Source organism: Eleutherodactylus coqui, chromosome 5 (assembly GCF_035609145.1).
Source record: "Eleutherodactylus coqui strain aEleCoq1 chromosome 5, aEleCoq1.hap1, whole genome shotgun sequence".
Taxonomy (NCBI): Eukaryota; Metazoa; Chordata; class Amphibia; order Anura; family Eleutherodactylidae; genus Eleutherodactylus; species Eleutherodactylus coqui.
In genome coordinates this window covers 181,320,694-181,340,014 of record NC_089841.1, presented here as the reverse complement: position 1 = coordinate 181,340,014, position 19,321 = coordinate 181,320,694, and the positions used below count along the sequence as shown (strand labels likewise).

Genomic DNA, 19,321 nt, shown 5'->3' with positions numbered 1-19,321 from the left:
GTAGTTTAGTTTCCTTGTGCTGCTCACATAGGGTCCCACTTCTGAGAGCTTCAGAGATGAGCTGGTCTAACCAGTAGAACCACTTTGTAAGCACTCATGTTCTCTGTAGTGTAGCTACAAAGAAAACAAAGCAATACAGAGAACTCTCTGATAGCAATACCAGAAGACCCCCCTCCCCCCTATACACACACTCAGAGCTCATGAAAAGGGGCTATATAAAACAAAAAAGTCTAATGCATACTAAATACCAATAAAAAACTAAACATACACAAAACGTAACAATCCTCAAGCTAGTAAAGCACCATGCTTTCATTACAGTTTATAAATTCCTAACTACCATTGTTACAAGTTCTTCATCAAGACGTTATCACTCAGTTTGTAATTGTCATTATGCCCATTAACAGCAAAACCCTGTAATTTACACATAATTAGCAGGGCAGATTACAAATATTGTAAATGTAATATACAGATCAAGTGCTGAAACAGCAAGCAAGTAGTCTAAACTACAGTTGGAAAAACATTAAGACGGTCACACCTAGAGCAACAGTGAATAATACAAAATGTCAAAAGGGAATACAGCAATTCACACCATCCCTCCCCAAAGAAACGCTTGGTGCAGTTGTGTTACCATTTTTTGATTCCTACAATGCATCCAAACTGAAGCAACTTTAAAATAGGCTTTACAAAAAACCTGTTCAGTACCCAGCCGGTACTCCGTAGGACACTGTATGTTCCTGGTAGAGACTATGCTGCTAGTATAAATTCTCAAAAGAATAAATACCTCTGTTATATGGTTTGCAATAGAAAAGGGAATGGATTTCTAATAAATCTGAGAAAAAAAAATTCTGCATATGCCGCACATGAAATCAGATCCAAAACACAGCAGTGTCCCATGAGGCCTTGGGGTGCAAGAGTTATGCACTACTGACAAAAATTCATTCTTATTTTGAAGGTAGGCCGATTTTACATCTGCTTTGGAACCTCATTCCGGAGCTTCCCTCGCCGATCCGGCACAAAATAACAGAAGAAAAAGCGCTGCATGCAGCGCCTATTAGTCCGGGAAAAAGACAGCTGAGCGGAAACTAAACAGTCCCCATTATAGTGAACGGGGTCCACTTGGTGCTGTTCAGTTCCATCAAAAGACAGAACCATTCAGCCAGGGGATTTACTCTTTCCTGCTCCCGAACGGAACAGGAAAATGGAACCCCGGATGCCGATATTAAAGCAGCCTCCAAAGTAAGTAAAATAAATGTATCCGTTGCAACATTTTACTTTTCATCAACCAATACGTAGAAGTAGGCATACAGGATCTTAAAGGGGTTGTCCCGCGCCGAAACGGGTTTTTTTTTTTCAAACCCCTCCCCCCGTTCGGCGCGAGACAGCCCCGATGCAGGGGTTAAAAAAGAACACCAGACAGCGCTTACCTGAATCCCCGCGCTCCGGTGACTTCTTACTTACCTTCTGAAGATGGCCGCCGGCATCTTCTCCCTCGGTGGACCGCAGGGCTTCTGTGCGGTCCATTGCCGATTCCAGCCTCCTGATTGGCTGGAATCGGCACGTGACGGGGCGGAGCTACACGGAGCCCCATTGAGAAAAAGAGAAGACTCGGACTGCGCAAGCGCGTCTAATTTGGCCATTAGACGGCGAAAATTAGACGGCAACCATGGAGACGAGGACGCCAGCAACGGAGCAGGTAAGTGAATAACTTTTGATAACTTCTGTATGGCTCATAATTAATGCACAATGTACATTACAAAGTGCATTAATATGGCCATACAGAAGTGTATAGACCCACTTGCTGCCGCGGGACAACCCCTTTAAATCACATTGGCTGCGTTTACTAAATTGGCCTGAGTGCACTATTTATAAGGGGAATTGATACTTTTTGAGAAAGTCAATCCCATGAGTGTATCTACAATAAAGCTTCCCATATAAGGGATGGATGCGCTTCCAAGAGAAATAGAGGCTGCTCAGTAGATGAAAGTGAGCAATGATGCAAAATGAATCCAATGCCGAAAAAAAGATCAGAACTAGTACTAGTGACAAACTTTTCAATATACTGAGAAAGAGAGGTCAAAGCAGCAGATTATTGCAAACCGGGTCACAATAAGGCCGTTGTCACACAGCCAGCTTTTTACCGCATAAAACGTTGATTTTGATGGGGCTTCACAGTCCGCTGTTTGAACACGGAGTTTCTAATGTCATGATTTTCGAGCGCTGTCTGCTCTATTTTTGTGTTTAAATGCTTTTAAATGCACCTCATCACCCACTGTAATGATAGGGTGCATTAAAAACCGCTGTAGAATGCGTTTGAAAATGCTGCGGTAAAACACCGTGTGATATAGAGATATTGATAGAGTGTCCCCCAACTATCCATGTCAATTTGCTGTTCACTCAGCTTTTCCAGAGTCCTGAACTTAATATTAATCACACCTTCCTTCCTTCCTCCCTCCCTCGCATCTGCCCAGGTCTTTGATGTACAAGAGGCCAGGAAATCCGTTGTCCCAATGGCAATAATATTAGCTAGTGACAGGGGAATGCTAATTGACCCTCTGCCAGTGTGGATTGACACCTTAGATATTTCCCATAGACATCCTCACTGCACAATTCACATCAGAAGGAAATCTTTTAATAAAGGATATTTGGTTGTGTGTAGGCTCTAGTTTGATGTGAAATATGTTTTCAGAATCGGGTAGCCCAGCTGAATAAAACGCATCCACACACATCGAGGTGTAGCCCCCGGGATCGGCGTAATGGCTTGCCTGGTCATAATTTTGTGTCATACTTGGTACTCGTTGAATAGATAATAATCTTTATTTGTATAGCGCCAAAATATTCGGCAGCGCGTACATAGACAGGGGGGAAGACAGGGGGGAATACAGAAAGACAAATGTACATAAATTACAGAACCACGGTTACATAGTAATCAGTTGATGGAAACAATAGGGGTGAGGGTCCTGTTCCAACGAGCTTACATACTACAAGTAATGGGGTGATACAGAAGGTGAAGGGGCTGGAGATGTGCACAATATGGCGAGGTGAAGAGTGAGGGATGCTATACACATAGACAATGGTCAGACAATTGGCCGTGTAACGGCAGAATCAGTATGACTGCAGGAGCAATTTATGATGGCTAGCAGGGATTGCAGTCAGTAGGTCAGGGAGCATGTTATCGGGCGGTGTACAGAGGGGTTTGTATAGGGTATGCGGTATGCCTCCCTGAAGAGGTGCATTTTTAGAGTACGCCTGAAATTCTGCGAGTCCTGGATTGCCCGGGTAGCCTTCGGTAGTGCGTTCCAGAGGACCGAGGCTGCTCTGGAGAAGTCGTGGAGGCGGGAATGAGAAATTCGAATTAGAGGGGCGTGCAGTCTAGTTTCGTTAGCAGAGCGGAGAGCCCGGGTTGGGTGATGGATTGAGATGAGGGAGGCAATATATGGGGGCGCTGCACTGTGGAGCGCTTTGTGGATGAAGGTGGCAAGTTTAAATTGAATTCTGTATTTGACGGGCAGCCAATGCAGTGACTGGCACAGGGCACAGGCATCCGAGTAGCGCCTGGACAGGAAGAGGAGCCTGGCTGCTGCATTCAGGATGGTTGGAGAGGGTAGAGTCTGGTGCAGGGGAGGTCGATCAGCAGCGAGTTGCAATAATCGAGCCGAGAGTGGATGAGGGCAACAGTGAGGGCAAATCATGACTAGAAATATGCTGGACCTATATCCCCGATCGGAGGGCCTCCTGACAAGATATGGGGAAAGTGGGGAATTATGATTTATCCACAAGGGATGCATGTCCCCACCCAAACATCAGAAAGGGGTAAGGTGTGTACTGAGGGACTCTTTATAATTTGGGACTCCACACGCCCTAATTGTCAGACTACAGAGATACGCCCTCAGCGAAAGGCTGTTCTATTCACTTCAGTGACTCTACACGTATTGGAGCAGTGTTTCTCAACTCCAGTCCTCAAGGACCCCCAAACAGGTCATGTTTTCAGGATTTTCTCAGTATTGCACAGGTAATGTAATTATTGTCACCGCCTCAGACATTGCCACAGGTGTTCGTACTATAGGATATCCTAAAAACTTGACCTGCTGGAGGGGGGTCCTGATGACTGGAGCTGAGAAACACTGTATTGGAACATCGGACTGATATCCAAATCTGGTATCCTTAACTTCTTCCTGTTTATTTTTAAAATACTGTCTTGTTGTGTATACCCTTCTACTCCTGTGTAACAACCTTTTTGTATATCCTATGTGTATATTATATATACACACACTGCTAGTCTTTTCCTAGAATAAATCTACAATTTATTAGTTAAGCTTTGTCCGTTTTAAAACGAATCATAACTCCGATGATTGCGTTCATAATTCATAGTCCAGGTTCCCACTTACCGGTAATATTGTAACAAGCTGGTGGTGGCAGCTTGTATTTGTGTGGGTATTGCAAAGCGCTGAGTCATTAGAATAGAGCAGGGGGGAGGGGCGGTGATCTGAGCTTCCAGCCTGCATGCATGCAGAAGCCTGGAAAGGTGGGTACAGATCCACCTGTATCCTAATGACTCCACGGTTGCAATACTGTTAGAGTGATCGATCAAGGCTCGGCTGTGAAAAATTGGTAGTGACGAGTGCCCTCGAAGTAGTCGAACTATGAGTAATCGGGGACAGAGGCGGGATCGATAGGAATTGCCCCTCTCTCTCCGTGAGTCGCAGTGGTTGGGAATGTGGTGTTTTGCTAATGCATGCATGATACCGGCCTAAGAGAGACTGTAGCTCAGAGTTGGGCTTGGCAGGTAGGCATGTGCCCCCTGGACGAAACCTTCTGCAGATGTTTAGCGCCGCCTGTCCTTACTTGTAAAACTGCAGTCTGTTGCAGAGTCTACCTTCCTGTACACACACACTGCCTGTGGCATACATATATTTCCTTCACTCCTCTCCACCCTACCTTCTGTAGTGGTCTCATAGTAAAGAGAGTGCCTGAGATGAGCAAAGGAGCTACAGTATGCGGTGCAACATCGCCACTCACAGCATCCAAGAGCAGAGTATGTGTGTGTACATACAGGAAGGTAATCTCTGCCATGGACTGCGGTTCTAGGACCATACAGGGGGGCTTATTAGTCAGTAGGGCCACACAGGGGTTTCCTGTTAGTCAAAAATAGAGACTTCCCCCTGTTTGGCTACGCTAAATATTGACCACACAAGGGGTCCTCATTACTTAGTGGGGCCTGCAGCAGGAGCACCCCATCACCAAGTGGGGGCCTGCAGCAGAGGCACCATTACAATGGAGGATAATTGAAGTTGATTAAGGATTATTAAATGGGGAGAGTTTGCTGAGGCAAGTCACGGCTGTAAGAAGTCTCAATGACGGCTTGGGCTCATCAAGGAGGAAACCAGATACGGACAACTGCTTTTGCTGCAGTGTGGTGTGGATCTTCAGTTTACACAAAAATCATCACCAAATAGTGCAGACTTGCTGCAGAAAACCTGTCACGTATGAAAATGCCCTAAAGTTGGGCCACTATTTGTGGGCCAGTGTTGTGGACTTACACCCCGCCCCTAGGCTAACATTTGCCAGGCAGGCCCTGACAGAGCTGTAATGTCGCAGCTTCCATCCTTGCTAGAAATAAATCTTTTTGCTTCATCCAAATTTAATACAAAATAAAGGCAATTGTCTTCACTGGTGTCATGCATAAAAACTAGCACAGCGGCAAAAGGAAAACCAAACGAGGCTGCTTCTGGCAGTCAATCAGGTGCCGGGATTTTGAACTATTTTTAAACTTGACCCTATTGTGTGTTATGAAAAAGCTTAAGCTTTTATGTTCTGCAAAGTAAGAGGAAAGCAAACAAATGTTTATGTAATGCTTTCCACAATGCTTCACAGGAACACTAAGCCAAAGGTGCAGTGATCAACAGCAATAAAAATATTATTATATTTACATGTCGTAGAGAACCTGAAACCATCACTTCTGTATATCAGTCTCCATATCATTATACACGTTTCCATAAAATGAAAGCTACAATGATTTTCATGAGGCTGGTCAAATCTTAGCCAGGTTCAGGAGGTTGCAGTAATATACCATACGGTCCACTGTGGTGCAATGTTAATGCATAATTTATTGAGAAGAGAACTGATGGCAGGAAAGGACATCATGGTCTATATATCGATCCCTTTTTATTTTAGGGTGTGTATAATAAATAAATTTATATATATATATATATATATATATATATATATATATATATATATATATATATATATATATAATGTATACACACATATATACACACACACACACGACAAAGTAGATCTGGCCCCTGTTGGCAGAATATACATATGTACTTAGTATATTCCAGCATAAATCTATCTTGTCCTCTACATAGTCTGTTATATCTCATACAGGCACCGACCTCTGAAAAAAGCTCAGCACCTCAGAGGAGTCTTCATAATGGCAGCAACATCTCCTGGTAGCAGGGAGAGTTGAAGAAATGGCCAAGACATCCTCTCCTCCACTCTCCACCTCCTTCCCCATCAAGCCATCAGCAACCTAGGTAAGTGTTGCAGTTCCTGCAGTGCTTCATACCAGCAGGAGGCAGTGTGCGATGCTGCTACCTGGTGGACACAATAATTATGTCTCCTCTGAAACACTAAGAGCCAATGTCCACGGGCAGATCCGATTTACGGAAGATACGCAAATCAAGCCGCCCATAGGGAAGCATGGGCGTCCGCTCATGAATTAAAGCATGCGGATTTGTTTTGCAAACTTTTTGGTCTGAAAAACAAAATTGCTGCATGCTCCATTTCAGTGCGGTTCCTGCACAGATAGCTTCCATTGAAGTCAATGGAAGCAGTCCGATCCGTGGCCTGTCCGGGGGAAAGCAGGAGCTTGAAAAAATAAAAACTTTACTGCGCATGTGCGCTGGACGGCGCTTCTGCACACAGAAAAAAGAAGATCCAGACAGCAGGGTCCTCGAACGTGGGCAGGGCCGGATTCTGCTGTGGGCTCTCGCATGTGAAATCTGATCCGCCCGTGGACATGAGGCCTTACTGCTGTAACTTACACCACTGCAGAGGACTTCAGAGAAGATGAAGGTCGCAGAGCATCAGTCAGTCAGATCTGGCTACGAGAGAAAGAGACAGCAAGCAGGTACAGGTTGGTGAGCAGCACTAACACCACCGACAGTAACTTGTACAGCTGGAGTCTGCTAACTGCAGGCAGTGGATGGAGACTTAGGCCGCCCGCAGATGGCCGGGCCGGATCCCCTGCGAGAATTTTCGCAGCAGGATCCAACCCGCGTCCCTGCAGGGACCAGTGCGGCTCTCACCTGCTCCCGCGGCTTTATCTCTGTGATGTGCCGGCTGCCTCCCAGCTGGCACATGCGCAGAGCGGAACCGGCGCGCCGGGAGTGACATTTCTGTGCGGGCCTCTGCTCCGTGTGAGAGCCGCAGCAAAATGGAGCACGCTGCGATTTGTTTTCCAGACCAAAAGGTCTGCAAAACAAATCCACATTCTTTAAGCTGCGGACGCCCATGTCTACCTATGGGTGGCTTGAACTGCGGATCATCCGTTTGGGTGCCCTGCATTGATTTTCGCAATTCAAATTTGCTGTGGACAGATGCTCGCACAGAAACGTTACCGCTGATGCACTAGCTCTGCGCATGTGCGACAGTGCGCTAGCCGGCACATCGCAGAGAGGAGAGAGAAGTCGCCAGACAGCTAAGCAGGAGGTCAATGCCGGGGCACGGGTTGCATCCCGCTGGGTGAATCTCGCAGTAGGAATCTAACCCGGTCATGGGCATGAGGCCTAAAGGTTGTTAATTTTATTTTGGGTGTGTTATATTTTGTTGTTGTGTTTTGGAACAGCATGAGGAAAAGGGAAAGAACCAGTGCATCAATGACAACGGAAACCACAGAACAGTGTGAGGCTCGACTTCAAGTCTTGCAGGAAAGAGCCACTACATCAAGGGCTGCAGAGATCCAAGAACAGCATGAGGCCCGAATTCAAAAAGAGAGGGAAAGTCAGAGCCAGTGCATCAAGGGTGGCAAGGCGAACCAGGCAACACCGGGTATATAAGCTGGTAGACTGATAAAAGCAGATATTTAAACTAGACAAAGTATTGAAACTCATGCTAGCATTTTATGTTGCTCCATAGTCGTAGAGCCTCTCTGTATATCTAGATAACAAGAGCTTCATGTGAGTAAGAAAGAACTCAAAAATCAGGAACTGCACCGTTTTCTTAACTTCAGAGAACTCCTTTAAATAGGATTTGCCTAAACAGAATATTTACGTGTCTTACAAAGTCACCACACATCATAATAAAATATGCAAAGACTGTTTACAGATTGAGAAACCAATGAGATCGCCATGACTCCTAGCACTGCCATATCTTTACATCTTTATGATTTACTAGAAAAGATTTGCAAAGAGGAACTGCAGGGATCATCAACTGTGAACTTTAGATGTTAACACAATGTGGACGGGCAGGCCTGAGGATTAATTACTGACTGAAAAAACAATTCTATAGTACAACTGGTAAGATTTCTATTCCCCATGCACACGACACCCCACAGAGTCATACAGGTTCTGAAAAAGCTATATATCGCATGTATGTGAAGCCCATGCTTTTCTATGGATTAATTCACACATGCGATGTTTTGTAGCAAGCGACATGCCGACACAAAAACCTTGCGGGTCCCGCGATATGCACGCGACCCGTGAGGTTTTGTAGCGGTTTCCCTGTGGAGCTTTTCTCTCTGTTGCATCAGATAAAAACGCGGTTTTCGTGTGGTGCGATGCAACTTTGACAGTAGGAAATCCCACTGTCAAAGCCCGAATCTAAGTCTCGAATGCAGGATTAAAACAGTGTACATCACCTTAGAAGCACTGTCAGCCCGGCCGTGTCTTCTCCCCGAGTCCCTGACACTATTTTCCTTCATCTCTTCTGGCTGAAAATTGAAAAATTCAGGCCTCCTGGAAGCCTTGGCTGTGAATGGCTGATGCCATTCATCGAGCGCTAACTATGATTGGCTAAGCGTCAGCCAATCACAGCCAGCGCCTTCAGGAGGTGTGGATTTCTCAATCCCCAGCAAGAGGAGATTAAGAAGACCAGTGCCAGGGACCAGGAAGAAGCGGAGCCCCGGACAGCGCTTCTAGGTGAATTTAAAAAGAAAAATAATTCCGCAGTTGGGGCTTATTTTCAGGATAGTGCTTTTATTTCAAGCCCTCCCCAAAATCCTCATATGTGGCGCTACAAAATCGCAGTATTGCCGCGAGAAGACGCAGCAATATCGCACGGACCACTGATTCAATATCGCTGCGAATTTCTCGCGGCGATGCAGTGTCACCCGTGCGAACAAAGGGCTAAGGCCTCGTTTACATGGGCGATAAAGTTGTGCGATTTTGTCGCATTTCCTGGCAAATCTCGGCACCTGCGCACTTTACTTTTCAGCACCGAACCCTCCGATGCAAAAAAGGAGCCTTTCCTTACACTGCTTAGGAATGGATAGGTCCCTTTTTGCCCTATGCCATTCTTCTGTGAGGAGCTTCTTTAGGTTTTCATTCACTGGGAAGCACTTTTTTTTGTCAGAATCCAGGACCCCCAAACATTACATGCTGCATGGATCTGGGTTGTGGAACCTCAATCACCACCATAGTGTTGCGCACCGCTGAAATTAATTAGTCTAGATCTTGGTTAGAGAAATTATATTTTTTCTCGCTATCTTCCCTTATCATGGGCGCTGAACATTCTGATGAATCGTCTTGCAAATAGTCCACCTCAGATAATTCAAGTGAAAAAAAACTACATAGTCCCATGTAGGGGCTTCTCTTAACCTGCCTGGAGGGTCCTGGCTGGGAATCGGAGATCTGTTCGGCGTAAATTGACTGAACTCCTTCCCGATCCATAGCATGTATACCTTGCAATAAACTCTGTTGCTCATCCTTCACAATTTTTGCTGTACATTCTGGACAAATGGGCTTTCTTGCACTATCCTCCAGCCTTTTCGTACATAAAGCGCATCTTTCAATCCTTTTCTTATCCCCTTTTGTTTCTAATGCTTCCTCAATTGGCACAATCCCCTTTTAATCATCCCCGCTGTCTATGGCGTTCTGGGAGCGTTTTGGAACCTGAATCCTGCTGGAAAGCTCACAGGTGTTTGAATTTGGCTCCTTTGTACTGAGGGCCGCCGGCAGCGTGTCTGACGTCATCGCACACGACGCTACGCTACGCAGGGTGCCAGCCGCCAATAGACGCCAGGACCTAAGTGTTAGATGCAGGAGCACCTGCCGTGGGTCCCGCTGCCTCCTGACCGCTGCTCTAAACGGGCTGGATCCTGGATTTCATGGCGAGTATGCTCGCCTGCATCCAACCTCTGGCACGGAGAACTCCCTCTGTGTCCGTTGGGACAGGAAGAAGCACTGGAGATGGATGTTGGAAGGTGGCCTTAAGAACTCTCCTCCTTCCTGTCCTAACGAGCAAGGCGGGGCAACCTCCATGTGTGCTGTCAGGATGGACGCTATGGTAAAACGCGATTTTCGTGCCGTGCGATGCAACTTTGACAGTAGGATTCTTCATCTCTTCTGGCCGGGGATTGAAAAATCCACACCTCCTGCAAGCGCTGCCTCTGATTGGTTGACGCTTAGCCAATCACAGACAGCGCTCGATGAACCAATCACAGCTATTCATCGAGCATTGGCTCTGATTGGCTAAGCGTCAGCCAATCACAATCACAGACAGCGGTTCCCGGAAGTGGGGATTTTTCAATCCCCAGCCAGAAAAGATAAAAAAAGACCAGTGACGGAGACAGGAGGAAGCTGAGCAGAGACCCGGACAGCGCTTCTAAGGTGATGTATACTTGTTTTTTTACGCAGCCAGGGCTTACTTTTGGGGTAGGGCTTATATTTCAAGCCCCCCTGTCCCCCTTGAAAATCCTCACACGTGGTGCTACATGTGTTTGGGGCAAACATGCTGTCCAAAGAATGACGATTGCTGAAAACTCATAGCACACTGATCAGCTTACAAACGACTGGTTGTACAACCTGAACTTGAGCTGCTGCTATGAGGACTCTCTGAACTTTAAGCAGGTGAGGTGTGGTGAAGAATGCTGAGCCGCGCTCCACATGACTCATTAACCTTGACAACAAATGTGACTTGGAATTGCTGTCAGGTAAACAAGCGAAACATGACAAGTATTGGAGAGTCCAATCCATGAGCGCACCAAAGTAGTATGTTGGTGGGAAGGAAGCATCCAAACCAAGTTTCTCCAGTTCTACTGAAGTGTTAAGACTAGTTTACATGTAAATACTGTTATGAATTTATCAAATACAAGCAATCAATAATAATGATCTACTGCCCAAAGCTGACAAATTACTGTTTGTTAAATAGTAACATGTAGATAGTCACACTAACTTTTCCTATGTAGGTCTAAGAATGTACCATTACTTCGGAGTGTCGGCTCACATTCCGCAGCCGATATTTCACAGTAACTCTGCTGTGTGAATGCCCCCTTATTTTATAGTTCTGCAAACTGTACATGTGTGTATCCATGTATAAATTACTTAGGTAAGATGGCATGCTAGGTGGAACATTCCTCTTAACCTGTTCAGTAGAGCGACATGATCGTTTTACAATATGCTTTTGACAGATGGTAATAGGCATAAGAAATATACTACAAATGCAGGCATGATTGGGTGGCATGCAGTGATTCACACTATGACTTACCTATATATTAGCTCATGCATATTCAAAGTGCCAAATAAAAACAAATTAAAGTGAATTAAATCAGCCTCACATGCACATTCACACGCTGCCAGATGCTTCCTCAGACACGTGCACATTTCCTGAAATACAAGAAACCCTAAATAAAGTATAGATGATAGATCGGCAAGGTTTTCTTGGCACCAAGCGGGCAATAAATATTTTCAAATGACCCAAAGAACTCTAGATCCAATAGGCTTGAAACTTTATTGGTAATACATTTTTTAGAACTTTTCCCTCATAACAAATGGAAGCCTGGATCCTGTGCTGCGGGGGGGGGGGGGGGGGGGGGGGGGGTCTGAGGATGGAAAGATGTTTTCGCTACCGAATTTTGAACTTTCTCTTCCAATTGGCACTTTGTTACGGCATTTGTATGGCATGTACTTGTCAAGTATTTTGTTTCAATACAGAGATTTACAAGAAGAAAGAGGCCTCAGTGACTGTGCAGGTTTAATGGACTTCAGAGGTTTAGAATAGGATATGTCACCAAAGACAGCACCGGGTTGCAGTTTTTGATTAATCTTTTCAGCCAAAGCCAAAAGGGCAAAACAAAAACACACTGCTTCTCTTTTTGGATTCAATGCTAGTTACGACAAAACAGAAAAACGCAAAAGAAGTGCACAGGATAAATACACCCTTAATGAGTTTATTAATTTAGTATTGAGCATATGGATGTTGGGTTAAACTAGATATGAGCGAGTATACTCGCTAAGGCACATTACTCGAGCGAGTAGTGCCTTAGCCGAGTATCTCCCCGCTCGTCTCTAAAGATTCGGGGGCCGGTGGGGGAGAGCGGGGAGGAACAGAGGGGAGATCTCCCCCCCCCCCCCCCTTCCCCCTGCTCCCCGCCGCAACTCACCTGTCAACGGCCCCCGGAATCTTTAGAGACGAGCGGGGAGATACTCGGCTAAGGCACTACTCGCTCGAGTAATGTGCCTTAGCGAGTATACTCGCTCATCTCTAGGTTAAACATATCTTGATTCATTCCTCTCCATCTTCTATACAGCCGTTATTACAGTGTTTCCCCGAAAAAATAAAAAAATGTCTTATATTAATTTTTGCCCCACAACTAGGTCTTATTTTACTTACCACCTAGCAGGCTCCGTCCAGACCCTCCCGATGCTCTCTGGAGCTCCAGCATGCTTGATGCAGACTCCAACCGCCTACAAAAGATCGCTTTCTGGTTACGGGATTCATAAATACTGCCTCCAGAAAGCAATGGCTGTGAATAGTTCTCAAATTCTGCTCAGCCAATCAATGCAACGCTCGTTGAACCAATCACAGCCATTCTGTTGTGGAGGTGGGATTTATGAATTGGCTGAGCCGCTGCATTGATTGGTCAGTTCATAAATCCTGTCTCCAAAACTTGATGGCTGTAATTGGTTCATCAAGCGCTCCATTGATTGGATGAGCATCGCTCGAGAACCAATCACAGCATTGCATTGGTTCATCGAGCGTTGCATTGATTGGTTCTCTAGCACTGTTTAGCCAATCACAGCCATCACTTTCTGGAAGCGGGATTTATAAATCCTGCAACCAGGAAGCGATCTTCTGTGGGCGGCTCAGGACTGCAGCAAGCCTGTTGGAGCTCCAGAGAGCAGCGGGACGACCTGGCCCAAGCCTCCTAAGTAATGTATTGCTTTTTTTAAAATGTAATGCAGCAAGGGCTTATTTTCGGGGGTACGGCTTATATTTCAAGTCTCCCCAAAAATCCCAGGAAAAAAAATCATGGTAGGGCTTCGGGGTAGATCTTATTTTTGGGGAAACAGGTTATTGAATCCCTATTTTCTCCTAACCCCCATTCACTTCAATAACAAATCGCCGGAGATTACCAAAGTGCTTGAACTCTGTAATCTCTGGTGCTGACAATGAAATGAATGAAACAGCATGACCTCCGCTTCATTCACTCGGGGACTGATTGGACTCTGTTCTCAGGATCGATCGTCCTAGTGGTTGGACCCCGACCAGTTATAAAGTTATCCCCCATCCTGTGGGCTGGGGATAATCCTATAACTTGGCACAGACCATTTCATGTGATCGTTTATTCATTACACTCCACCATTGTCGGCAGCACATCTGCTATTACCATGACAACAATGATTTTTGGTGCCACTTAAAAGAGGAGATCGTAAAACAGTGTCACATGGGGTAATGATCAAGTGAACAAGCGTTTGGCTGACAGCTATCATATGCCATCACTTTCAGATCAGCGGGGTTCTAATCCCTAAAATGAATGGGCCAAAGTGCAGATTCTCTGGATAAACTGGGGTCGCAAGGGTCAGACCCCCACGAGCACCAAGTGATAGCATATAGTATTATGCCAAAACTTTATCAGATGTGAAAAGCCCTTGAAATGTGAACCAACGAGAAAGGGACAGCATACAGACATAGAAGTATAAGGAAGTGTGCCATGCATTTAAAAACTGTGCAAAACACGCATTGGCCTAGCTCCGGGGTGGCTACGTATGAACGTCCATATGCATCAAACATACAACTAATATAACTAAAGAAGTCGTGACAGATTGAAGACTTTTCCACTAATAAAACGAACCATCGCAGTCCCTATGCTTAATAATGCATTAAAGGGGTATTTTGACAATATGGTAAAAAGATCACCTAAATTTCACAATGCCTAGAACAAAGGGTCGCTATGGCTCACAGTAAACAAACCTAAGGTTTTATATTGCATTTCATTACAACAGCATTTCCTTGACAATTGAATGTTAGATATATCTTAGCATTTACAATTGCAGCAGGCCGGCTGAAATGTATTTGCATCAGAGTATAATGATATGTATAGTAGGTATTCTTACCTTCCAAAACATAAGGGAGCAGCGCCTATCCATCTAGTATTACATGCAGTACATAGACAAAACACATTGCATCAAACAACGTGGCTGTCCGTTCAGATACAGCTGAAATGTCATTTATGTCCTATATACTGTCTAGGCATATGCTACACATCATGTATGTCAAGCCCAAAAGTCTCATCTCTCAAGACGCAGTCCTATGGAAGTGCTTTAGAACAACTGAAATCAATGTCATTGGGCAATCCTACTGTATTGCTTGTAAGATAACCCAATTTATATTTTTCAACATATTGGGGTAGATTTACAAATTCTGTCTAATAGTCAGACAGTGCTAACTTAGAATAGGCAGTCTATAAGTGTGTCAGTGGCTCTGCTGAATGATAAATCCCACAGCGTTTTACACATACACCCGTGGGTATAAGCCCTTAAAAGGATTGTAGCAAAACTGCATAGAATAGGGTATAACCTGCTGATTGATGGGAGTCTCATCGCTGTGACGCCCACGGATCTCCAGAACGTAACTCGTGTCCAGCTCTAACTTTCACTGCGAGGGTCGCTTCTTCCCCCGCAGTGATGTCACTGTGTATGGAGCCAGCACTCCATTCAACTCAATGAGGCTGACCGAAATAGCCACTTTGATATCTCGGTCGGCAAGCCCATTGACAGCGAATGGAGCACTAGTGCACTTGCGTGACCAGAGCTCCATTCATTCTTGGCCACACTGAGGAGGCTGTAGTAACCCCACAATGGGAAGGACTGGGAATATGAGACTCTCCATTCTTGAGACTGGAGGTGGTCTCAACAGCAAGACATCTACCAACAAGCAAGTTATTCCCTATCCTGTGGAAAGGAGATAAATTCTAATATTGGACCAACCCCTTTAATGTAAAAAATCTAAACTGATCCTGTATACAAAACATAAAACATCCTTGCAATACATTTCTATTTTTGGTATAGACACTTTCAAAGAAAGTCTACCACTACTGTTGTTACTCTTTTCGGGTCCCCTACTTGACGCCGCACTTTCTGTCTTTTGTGGCATGGCCATGTGCCTCCTGCAGCCAATCACTGACAACAGTGGTGACCTGCTGCATTGGTCACATGTCCTTGCCAATCACTGACAGTCACTGAAGCATTTATGTATCTGTGTCAGCAGGGACCAGGAAACACAGTTGAAGACCCTAGCAAGCATCAGAACAGGGGCGCTGGGAGATCGGTAACATGTGTATTACTTCTTTATTTTGAAGCATTAAGCAGATTTTTTTTCTCTAATTAATTTGTCAGACAACCCCTTTAAGAAGGCAGGGTAGAACCAAGAAGCCTTTGTAAAGAATATACAGGTGTCTACATAATTATTTTCCTGCTTTTTCACAACTGCTTTATTTTAGGCTGCTTTCACACCTGCGCTACGGCGCAATTCAGGGTTTACAATTTCTCTGCTCTATTTTTGGAAGAGAGAAACAGATATAAAAAAAAAAAAAGGAAAAAGGGGGAACTGTTATTTTGATATTAATGGGGTTTCAAAAAAAATGGAGAGGCTTCTGTTTACTATGGAGAGGTTTTACAGAAAAATAATGCTGCGGACTGCACTGAAATCTGACGGAACAGAAGGAAAAAAGAAGCAGTTGGGTTTTTTTCCCTTTTTTTGAAACCTCAGTATCTCTCCTCCAAAAACGGAGCAGAGAGATGGAAACCCCGAACAGAGCCCCAAAGCAGGTGTGAGAGCAGACTTAGCTACTTTTTGCTATTGTTGCCCCCGGATAACACAAAGTTGTTTGCAAACAGGCGAGTTTACACAAGCATATCCTTTATTCCTCATGATGGTATATAATCCCATTTCTGAGAAAGAACAAGTTTGAAGGTGAACACCGAGCAAGTAGGAGTGAGTATAAATGAGACCTAGAGTTGTAAATAAATGAGGACGAGTGCAAACTGAAGCCCTGTGACCGGCCCCCTGACTTCCTGAGCAGCACAGAAAAGACTCAAATACTATACAGGCTTTTGGAATCTGCTCTGCCCACCATGTAGAGCTTCAATACTATCTCATGGACCATTATATGTTCGTGAGCATACTGCAGATATGCCTCTACATATATTGTATAATATAGTACATAGATATACACCAACACTCAAACACAGTTTGTTTTTATACACAGTAAATACTTTAAAAAGCCCTATGAATTATAACCACTATTATTGGTTGGAAATGTATTTAAAATATGCAGTGTGGGAACAAGAAAAAAAAACTGCCAATTTGATGCTATTTATGCCCATATTTGACATTCGAGCTGATGCATCTGTCAGAATGTGGACTCTTCAGCTTTGGGGCAAGAGCCAAATCTTCCCAGTTTCTCAGGCCCTGTATCCAAGTAGTCAAACAAAGTGCAGCATGTCTCCAACTCCAGATGAAGTGCAACAATTAAAGTCAGCATTTAACATTTGTATGCTAGTAACAAGTTGAGAAGTACAAAAAACAAAACAAAGAAAGCTTACAAACAAAAGCAAATATAAAATAACTGCATAAAGAAAGAAAAAAAATAAATAAAAATCACAGGATGTGGCACAAGAAGGAAAAGCACTAAAATCATTATGCCCTTTAGACTTGCAGGAGTCAAGTTTCAGACATTATTTATTGGCCAGAGGCCTAGGTTTGCAAATACAGAGACTAGGCGCAATATTGATGGGAGGGGGTGAGAGCAGTCACTGGAGGGAGGAACAGATCATCTCATTCAGCCATGGAGGAAAAGGCCACTGGCTAACTAACCCCTGAGTCACAGGTGACAACTCCTAGTAAACAGTGTTCACCTGGGAAACTTTGTACTGCTAGGAGGCTTATGAAAATCACAAGCATTCAGACTACACATCGTTAAACCTGGGGAGAGCACGAGTCCTGATATAATAAAGGTAATAAAACACTCTCACATGCTACCTCTCTTAAGGCCGGCTTAAGGACGGGTGAGAAAATCAAAAAGATTTGTGCGTTGCTCATGCGAGATCGCACTCGTCTCTGTGAAGTTTAAGGCACACGTGTCAAACACAAGGCCCGCCGCCTCATTTCATGTGGCCCGCCAGCCATGCAACAACCTAAGGGCTCTTTCACACGGGTGACCGAAAATCACGTGAACAAGTCATGGCTGCATCTCCTATCCTTGCAGTCCGGTCCGGCGAGTATATGCTAAGCCCGGGATACCATTGACAGCTACCATAGGAGTCTATGGGAGCTGCGGCCGTATTCCAGCGATGGGTCACTGTTACCACGAGGGCCACTATGGGGGTCACTATCACTACTGGGTCATTGTTATTACTAGGGCCACTATGGGGGGGGGTCACTCATTCCTGGGGCTACTAAGGGGGACACCATTACTACTGGGGCCAGTATGGGGGTCACTTACTACTGGGGTCACTATGGGAACACTACTAGTACTGCGGCCACTATGGGGGTGGTGTCACTATTACTATACTGTCTTACAATTACAATCAGCCCTTCAAAAGGCACCCATAAGGCTGATGTGGCCCTCGGTAAAAATGAGTTTGACGCCCCTGGCCTATGGGATAAAAAAAAAAAAAAGTAGAAGGCTTAGTAGACTTACAATGGGACAGATATATTAACTTGCTCTATATGTATATATACACATAGTGATTAGTCATTGCATTAAAACACCTGATAGATGAAGTGAATATCATTAATTATCTTCTAACGTTAGCAGCTGTCAAAAGGTGATAAAATATAAGGCAGCAAGTGAACAGTCAGTTCTGGAGGGTGACGTCCTGGAAGCAGAAACAATGAGCAACTCTGACAACGGCCAAATTGTAGTGGCACAGTGGTATCTACCAAAAATGGTCCAAGGAAGGAGAACTAGTGCGCCATTGACAGGGTCATGGGCACCCAATCTCACTGATGTATTTGGGGACAGGAGACTAGACTGGACCAATCTCCAAGAATAGCTACTGTAGAGCAAATTGCTGAAAAAGTTAATGCTGGCTTTCATTAAAAGGTGTCAGAACACACAGTGCATTGCAGTTTGCTGTATATGGGACTGTGGACCAGTCAAAAGTGCCCATACTAATCCCAGCCCTCTGTAGAAAGCAGAAGCACAAGCCTCAGAACTGGACCAGAAGCACTGGAAGAAGGTGGTCTGGTATGACGAACCATATGATTGCCAAGGTGCATAGGCGTTGCTTATCTGGGGGGGGGGGGAGGGGATGGTATCAGGATATGCTATGGGAAGGTAGCAAGTCGGTGGAGGCAGAGTGATGTTCTCATCAAAGTTCCGTTGGTATCATTGGGCCCTGGCATTCTGTGGATGTTACTTAGACACTTGCCACCAACTAAAAACTTTGTTGCAGGCTAGGTACACCCTTGAAATGAGAATCCTTAATGGCAGTAGCCTCTCTCAGTAGGATAATGCACACTGCCAGACTGCAAAAATAGTTGGAAGAACCTGACAAAGTTCAAGGTGTTGACTTCTCCAAATCTCCCAGATCTCAATCTAATCAAACATCTGTGTCCTTGAAATAGATTTGTGATCAATAAAGGCCCAAATGTACAAGACTTAAAGCATTTGCTGCTGGCATCTTATGCCATGTAAAGGTACCTTTAGCTGGCATTGACTATTGGCCAAATAACTATTCAAAAGAGCGAATTTCAATGATTACTGTTCAGTGTAAATATGACCACCAACAGGGTGACGAGCGATAAGCTGCTAGTCGTTTCATTTTAGCTTACAAAATTTTTTTTATATATATATATTTATTTGCTCGTTGAT

General features: G+C 44.7%; 3 protein-coding genes across 9 annotated transcripts in view; 1 reads left to right on the top strand and 2 right to left on the bottom strand.

The window, feature by feature from the left end:
• The window catches only part of CRYBB2 (crystallin beta B2), a 370,816-nt gene that overhangs the window by 197,224 nt on the left and 154,271 nt on the right, over window positions 1-19,321 (bottom strand). The window lies entirely within an intron of this gene.
• The window catches only part of LHFPL7 (LHFPL tetraspan subfamily member 7), a 127,892-nt gene that overhangs the window by 60,298 nt on the left and 48,273 nt on the right, over window positions 1-19,321 (top strand). For 2 of the 5 annotated variants that reach the window (XM_066603900.1, XM_066603902.1), the window contains exons 2-3: window positions 6,391-6,539; window positions 15,709-15,771. The gene's annotated coding sequence lies outside the window, so the exon portion shown is untranslated. Of the gene's footprint in view, window positions 1-6,390; window positions 6,540-7,852; window positions 8,327-15,708; window positions 15,772-16,352; window positions 16,438-19,321 lie in introns of those variants that run through there. The other 3 variants (XR_010792859.1, XM_066603901.1, XM_066603904.1) reach the window with 3 other exon arrangements.
• Window positions 1-19,321, bottom strand: part of CRYBB3 (crystallin beta B3) — a 205,900-nt gene that overhangs the window by 161,054 nt on the left and 25,525 nt on the right. The gene's annotated exons all lie outside the window — the stretch shown is intronic.